General features: G+C 43.9%; 1 protein-coding gene across 9 annotated transcripts in view; it reads right to left on the reverse strand.

Moving 5' to 3' along the window:
• Positions 1-6,431, reverse strand: part of adgrl3.1 (adhesion G protein-coupled receptor L3.1) — a 120,597-nt gene extending 114,166 nt beyond the window's left edge. For all 9 annotated transcript variants that reach the window (XM_034291097.1, XM_029118258.2, XM_029118256.2 and 6 more), the window contains exon 1: positions 5,796-6,431. The gene's annotated coding sequence lies outside the window, so the exon portion shown is untranslated. The remainder of the gene's footprint in view (positions 1-5,795) is intronic.
• Positions 6,432-7,884: the final 1,453 nt, after the last annotated feature.

Below are 7,884 nucleotides of genomic sequence, written 5' to 3' on the forward strand. Positions count from 1 at the left end.
AGCGCTGCATTGTGGGACGTCGACCGACACAGAGACGAGACACAACAGCGCTGCATTGTGGGACGTTGACCGACACAGAGACGAGACACAACAGCGCTGCATTGTGGGACGTTGACCGACACAGAGACGAGACACAACAGCGCTGCATTGTGGGACGTCGACCGACACAGAGACGAGACACAACAGCGCTGCATTGCAAGGGTGTTACTCCGTGTTATTCATCTCCATTATCCAGTCTCCACTATCCCGGCTGAATTTCAGCTAGGCTAAATGGAGCTGGGCCTTTCTTCTGGCTTTCCAAACAACCATTGGTGCCTCCTGCTACGTGTCGGCATAACGTGCACAAAAACAAAAAGCAACACTATTCGCGCACGTCACTCAGCGCTCCAGCTGGAGATGGTCCAGGTGGACAAACCGCTTATTTTCAGCTTGACAACCAGCCGTTACGGGAAACGGTGAGTGCTATCAGGCGGCCAGATTTACCAAATGGTCCGAGATGGTGGATGGAAGGTGTAGCCGCCGCCGCCACTGACACCAAGAGTGTAGAATTCAAATCCTGACAATATGCGGGTATCTTTAAGTCTCTCTCAAACGGCTGGACTTAATAAATATTCCTGAACCGTATTCGTTGTTGTTTGGGGGGGGGAATGTAACACGTAGACATTCATCTTCCCTTCCAAAATTGAATGGGGGGGGTTGTGATTTGTGGCTGACAAAAACAGGGGGTTTGACCGCAACCTACAGCACACCTGTACACACGCATCATTTTAATCAACGGCTGGGGACTAGGACCGACCGAAGCGTAAGCTTCATACCCAGCCCCTCCGAACTGTGAGGCGCTCGGGGAGCCTGTCACACTGAGCACCCAGGGGAGCAGTTAGGATTACACCTGCCTTGCTCAAGGGCAGAACCATGTTTATTTCTCACCTTGACAGCTCAGGGATTTGATGTGGCAGCCTTTCTGTTTCAGGCCCATCGCTCATGACTGCTCACCACTGGGTAACCTGCCGCCCACGACTCAAACAGGAAGTCCCAACTCAGATCAACACACACACACACACACACATTGTTTAGAGTGAGTGAAGAGAGAACAGAGAGGATGGAGAGGGACGCCATTGTTAATGATTTCCTGCTCTGACCGAAATAATGTGAGAACGAGGACCTTTCAGCGAGCTGTTTACAATCACTCACACACACACACACACACACCAGTCTTGTAGATCTGGATTGATCCCCTATTCAAGTCAAAAATAGGCATGTGTGTCAAGCGCACAGCTGCAGTTATAAGAGTGTGTGTGTGTGTGTGTTTGAATGTCACCAGGACACAGGGACACAAGAGAGGTATTGCTTGTCCAGTAACAAAGACAAGTGGTTTGTTTTCATCTGTCTATTTAGTGTAATGTAACAAAAAACAGATTTGGACACAGACACACACACAGACACACACACACACAAACGTTGGCAGGCTGTCTCAACGCAGTGTGTGTGTGTGTGTGTGAGTATGGTTTTGAGGTGAGATTATATTTCAGGGAGATCTTAAATATATTAGATTTGCAGGCCCCAACTAATGTAGATTAAGGACTTGCAGAGGAGACCTGCCCCACAGCCTTAACCAGTCAGAATCCATGTCCGCTCTGTTGTGTCTGTTTGAAAATGTTGGCGTGGCAACCGTGAGATCTGGTCGCATACTAGATCCATTAAACAGCTGGTAGAGGTCGCCCGAAAGCTTCACCACCCACCGTGACCCCAACTCCGACCTGGGTTAACCTGGCTGTCTGGATATCCCATTCATTCCCACACTATGGCACATGAAGTTGGCTGATTGTCCCAGCCTATTGTGTGTGTGTGTGTGTGTGTGTGTGTGTGATGGCATTTGTTTAGAGGAAGCCTCTCTTTTCACCTGACCAGGTCCTTTCTGTCCCTGGTGCTGCTGGAGGGGTATTTGGGCTTGTTATTCATACTGAACATACAGATGTCTGTCTGTCTGTGTGTGTGTGTCTGTCTTTCTGTCTGTCTTTCTGTCTGTATGTCTGTCTGTATGTCTGTCTGTGCATCTATCTGCGCTTTAACAGTGAGTTCAGTTACCGTTTCATACTCAAAAAACATGTCTCTGTCAAAAACATCAATTCCCTACATAGACCACTAGTTTAGATTGAAGGCTCTGGTCTAAGGTAGTGCACTAGTTTAGGTTGAAGGCTCTGATCTAAGGTAGTGCACTAGTTTAGGTTGAAGGCTCTGGTCTAAGGTAGTGCACTAGTTTAGATTGAAGGCTCTGATCTAAGGTAGTGCACTAGTTTAGAAGGAAAGGCTTTGGTCTAAGGTAGTGCACTAGTTTAGATTGAAGGCTTTGGTCTAAGGTAGTGCACTAGTTTAGATTGAAGGCTCTGGTCTAAGGTAGTGCCCAATAAAGGGAATAAGTTGCCATTTAGGATACATCCCATTTTGAGTTTTCACTGAACCTAAGTTGTTGGTTTTCTTCCCCGTTAGCCTGTTGAGCTAAAGGGCAACCTTGTGGTGACAGAGATTTTCACTTTAAGGTCAAACGAAAAAAAAAGATTGTAAAGTTAAAGAAACAATACAGACATCAGAATAAGGATCACCTTCAAGAATCTCCAAAAACATTTTCATTTAAAAAAAAATGAATGGGGCAGATCCATGTTTTGGCCACAGAAGGACGACAAAAAGACAAACGGGCATTCTTTTCCCAAACCTTACAAGCAAATGTGCTTTGGTAAAGAGGTGGCGTTGCCGCGAGGTAACGTTTTCTGAACTCACACAACTATCCATTCTCAGCCTTGATTTAAACCTCACCACACAACCCATGTTTTCATTGTTCTTTGATCATAAAAATACAATATGCTTCTTTATGTCACAAATACCATATTTTCTTGCTTTGAGTTGCATCATTAATAACGTCTAAGATTCGCGGTTGGATACTGTTATGCGTTTCCCTGACCTAATTAGCTTCAGACGTCGTCAGCAGAATGACTGGAGACAGAGTGTCTCTGGTTTCTGTTGCTGCCCATCGTATGGCTGGAGGCATCCTGAACATCATCTCATGAAGACAGGGGTGGCCCCCAACATGGCTACCTATACCCTGTTCCCTATATAGTACCTGATTCCCTATACCATATGCCATATTCTCTATACCCTGTTCCCTATATAGTACCTGATTCCCTATACCATATGCCATATTCTCTATACCCTGTTCCCTATATAGTACCTGATTCCCTATACCATATGCCATATTCTCTATACCCTGTTCCCTATATAGTACCTGATTCCCTATACCATATGCCATATTCTCTATACCCTGTTCCCTATATAGTACCTGATTCCCTATACCATATGCCATATTCTCTATACCCTGTTCCCTGTACATTACATGGTTCCCTTTACCATATTCCCCATAACCAGTTCCCTACACAGTACCTGAATCCCTATACCCTATACCCTATACCCTATACCCGCTGGCTCCAGGCACATTAGTGACACAAGAAATTGCTTGGGTCCCCATGGAGACTTGAGGGCCCCGATACAACATTTGCTTCAAAAAAGCTTTATCTTTCTGCATTTCAGTTGGTTCAAATCCTCCTGCCACCAAGTTGACTAGTGTCCTAACGGTCCTTAACGGTCCTTAGTCCTTAGCCAAGTTGACTAGTGTCCTAACGGTCCTTAACGGTCCTTAGTCCTTAGCCAAGTTGACTAGTGTCCTAACGGTCCTTAACGGTCCTTAGTCCTTAGCCAAGTTGACTAGTGTCCTAACGGTCCTTAACGGTCCTTAGTCCTTAGCCAAGTTGACTAGTGTCCTAACGGTCCTTAACGGTCCTTAGTCCTTAGCCAAGTTGACTAGTGTCCTAACGGTCCTTAATGGTCCTTAGTCCTTAGCCAAGTTGGCTAGTGTCCGAAAGGTCCTTGGTTCTCATCCCGCTACCACCAAGTTTAATACTATGTTGTTCTCTTCGTGACCAAAACAGTTCATCCTAATTGCTCCTCCTCCTGTAACTAACAACTGGTTCTTCAACTGTTTAATTATGTTTGAATAAGTCTAAAATATATACACCCCAATATTCTCCCCTCCTAGTTTAGTAATGGCTGATTTGCTAACATCTGTTGTAGACTTGTGACAGAACAAGGCCATAAAAATTTTGAATTTGAGATGGCGAATATGTTGAGGGTGAAACGTGGACGCTAACTGATTTTTCAAGGTAGCCATGAAAATCAGCAAGTGTTTCAGATTCCCGGACCAACACTAAGACTCAAGCCAAAAGCCTGTCATTTCCCTCCCATACGTACCCCATGAAATCCAGATGTCCCACCCTATGTCAGCTCCTCCAGACATAACAAGGGCCTCGCCCATTCCCTCGGGTCCGTAACAGGAGGGTAGGGGTTTTCCTCACCCATGTGAAGCGTTCAACAACATGACTTAGTACGAAAGCGCTATAACAACTGTATTTGACAGATATACAATCTCCTAGGCACTGGTGTTTTTAATCCAGGTTTGGCTAGCTAGCGCAACCAAGACCATGGCCTACTTCAGAGAAGCAGTGAGGCAGTTTGTGTGCGTCTGGTCTTCAGCCTCTTGCCGACAAGATGTACAGTATCTATAATAACCTCTCCTTTCCAGTCCAGACAATCAGTGCCCATGAATCACAATGGTCTTTCAACTAGTGAGACATTATCAGTCATTACTATATTATTAGGCCTTTTGAAATGTGTAACATAAATGAGATTACGTCCCAAATTACACAGTATTCCCTATCTAGTGTACTTCTTTTGACAAGGGCCTGTAAGCCCAGGGCCCTAGTGTCTATTGAGCCATTTGGAACAGACCCTGATGATATACAGCCACGGTTAGTGCCTGATATCAAGTAGCAATCAATGTCATATCATGTCAAAAAAATGACATGTCATAATCTTGTATGGTTGGGTTAAATGTAGTTGATCGATTTCAGACACTGTATCCCTGCTGTGTTAGATCAAGGTCATGTATATCTTTCTATTGGCTATTGATATGAGCGAAGGTTTCATTCATTCAGGTCACTTACTCACACGCCGTAAAACGATGTCCTTGTTGTATTTAGGTAAGCTATTGAATCTAAATCGTATTGTTGTTCGGAATGGAGAATTCCAATTTGCGGAACACAGACACACAAGTGGCCGTATATGGCTGCCGTCCTAATATGTTTCAATTTCCTCAGCGATGTCTCTTTCCCCACGCATTGCCTTTTGCTTGCTGGACCGTGGTGAAGCGCGCGGTGAGAATCGAATCTCATGACACCCACATAGAAGAAAAGAAGCAAGATATGTTTACACCATGACCAACTTGGGGATGACAGCGTTTTCGTATGCCTGCAGAGAGAAGTTGACGTGTTGAAAAAAAAAAAACGCTGACCGAGGAATGATAGGCCTAGTGTAAATATCAAACTTGTGTTGATTATGGAAAGAGGGAGAGGACGCTGAGAATGTGTACCAACACCTCGCGCGGGGACCGGGAGCGACGCCCATTCCATCCCGTCACCGCTACCGAGCATCATCACTCTCCAATGATCCTAACGGGAAAAGCTTGAGCTTGTAGACGTTAAACCCCCACCGCACCAACCAAAACGGCCAATTTCTTTGGCATAATTAGCCTATCTTAACTGCACAGAACATAGCTACACATGAACGTGCGTGGGAACTTGTATCCCCGCCGCTACACAACGCGCAGGCCACATGCAGGCAAATATTGATCATCTATAATAAAAGCCAATAGGTCATTGATAACGGTTGAGTAAATTGATAAAATGACTTACCACATCTCACAAGGAGCTGCAGCAATAGACGCGTACAGATCCAGGCATTGAAAGAGCAGCGTCCTTAGAATAACGTTCGTCTTTTGCCCCAAAAAACAGTCCACAGTTATTGCGTGGAAGAAGAAAAATCTCTTGAAATTAATCAAAATCAAGCGATTTGCTTCTAAATCGGAATTGAATTATATCGTCTCGGGGTAATTCTGATTCCATTCACAGAAAAATGCTAATTAATGATCGTTTTCCTCCATTCTATAAAGGAACACGGGCTAACGGACAACCTTCTGAAGGCTGCGTGTTTAGTATCCAGATCACTGCTTGCTGAATGCCAACGGTGATGGAAGGCAATACACGGTCCAACGCACCGAGTCCAGTATAGGCTACTGGAAGAGAGAGAGGACGGGAACAGTGTAGTTAAAGATCCACGAAGCCAGCTCTCTCTTTCTTTCTCTCTCTCTCTTTCTATCTCTGTCAAGGCGCTTTCATTTTCTGTATATCCCCCCGTCCTCAAAAACGTCCACGTACAAAGCACGTTGACCTGTTCGCAGGAGAGATCACAGGGGTCGAAAATGACAAACCAATTGGAGATTGATGCTCATTGCTTAGAAGGTTCCGGTGCGACTAGCGAAGCGCAGAGCATCGCAGGCGGGCCGATATGATGCTTATTCGGGGATGCAGAGGTAGAGGGGACTCGGTCGGAATAAAACATGGAACTGGACTTTGGCTCAACGTGTGGGTTAGGGCTCCATCTGCTGTATCAACAGAACGGGGTATTTAAAACTTTTAAGGACCCCCACTAGCCTATAACTAGCCTCTGGATGAGCACCCCGTACGAAAAAATCTGTATATTAGTGAAACGGCTATTACGTAGTCTTTTAGCATGAAATGTCAGATTATTTTAAACAGTTTTGTCATGTCAAGCAGCTACTTATGGGTTACATTTTAGCCTATTCGAGCAGGCCGGGTAGGTTACTTCTGGGTACCTGAGTCAGCTTTGGTTGTCGACTGCATCTGAACTTGCCTCCACCAGAGTAGATTAGAGATAGTTTTGTCTAAATGCTAATCTGGTGGTTAGAGAATACTAAATGGTTGCTAGATTAAATGAACAATCCTGTTCTGTCTTTGAGCAATACAGTTAACCCTAATTGCTCCCAGGTTTTGCTGTCAATGACGTTGTGCTCAGTGAAGTGTGAAACAAGTTGCAATATAAGGCCCACTTGAGTACAGAGCGAGGCATTGGCTATTTGCATATCGGGAAGTAGACAGGAATAACATAAATATTGATTAAAAAACGTAGGGTACTGTATGTTCTGCAAGTTAGCCTAAATAAAAACAATATTTATATCCAAATCTATATCAAACCTAGGTCCGCGGACCGGCTCCGGTCCATGGACAAATGACTGCTGGTCGGTGACTGCTGGCCCATGGCATATCCCTCATGAAAAATTCGGTGCCTTGACGCTTTCATCATAGAACTTGAGTTACGTGAGTAGTCACTGATGTCCTATAATATAGTTGGCTGTACAGAGTGCGTTCTATTAAACTCCTGCAATTTGACTCCAGCATTTGAAAGATTTGAACTTTCAGCTATGGCCACTTACTCTCAGGAACATATACGCCTTATTTTCTGTCTCTCGCAAGCCTTGTACAAAAGGTTAAAAATGTATGTGGCAAAAATCATTAAATCTTGTCTTCACTTTTTTAAATAAAATTATTACTTGATGATCTTCCCTGACATTTTCACATTTCTGGTCTTCCCTGAGTATCCAAATAATGTCTCTACACACTGAAATCTTAAATCCTTCAGATTACTATTTGGTCTAGCTACTTTTACATATTTTGGTATGTTTTTTCACATTATGTGAGCAGCATAAAGGCAAACATTTTCTTAGATCAAATAATTGTTTCCAATATCCCCGAAGTCTACCATTGAAAACGAAATTACTTGATGTAGGCTACAATGAAGCTGTTGAATAATGTCACTTTGTTGTTAGGGTAGTAGAAATTATAGAGAAATTGTAATGTTTTTTAAATAAAAAACTGAAAGAAAGAAAAAAATAATAATATCAAATGTACATATATATTTTATATT

The sequence above is a fragment of the Esox lucius genome, chromosome 25 (assembly GCF_011004845.1).
Source record: "Esox lucius isolate fEsoLuc1 chromosome 25, fEsoLuc1.pri, whole genome shotgun sequence".
Taxonomy (NCBI): Eukaryota; Metazoa; Chordata; class Actinopteri; order Esociformes; family Esocidae; genus Esox; species Esox lucius.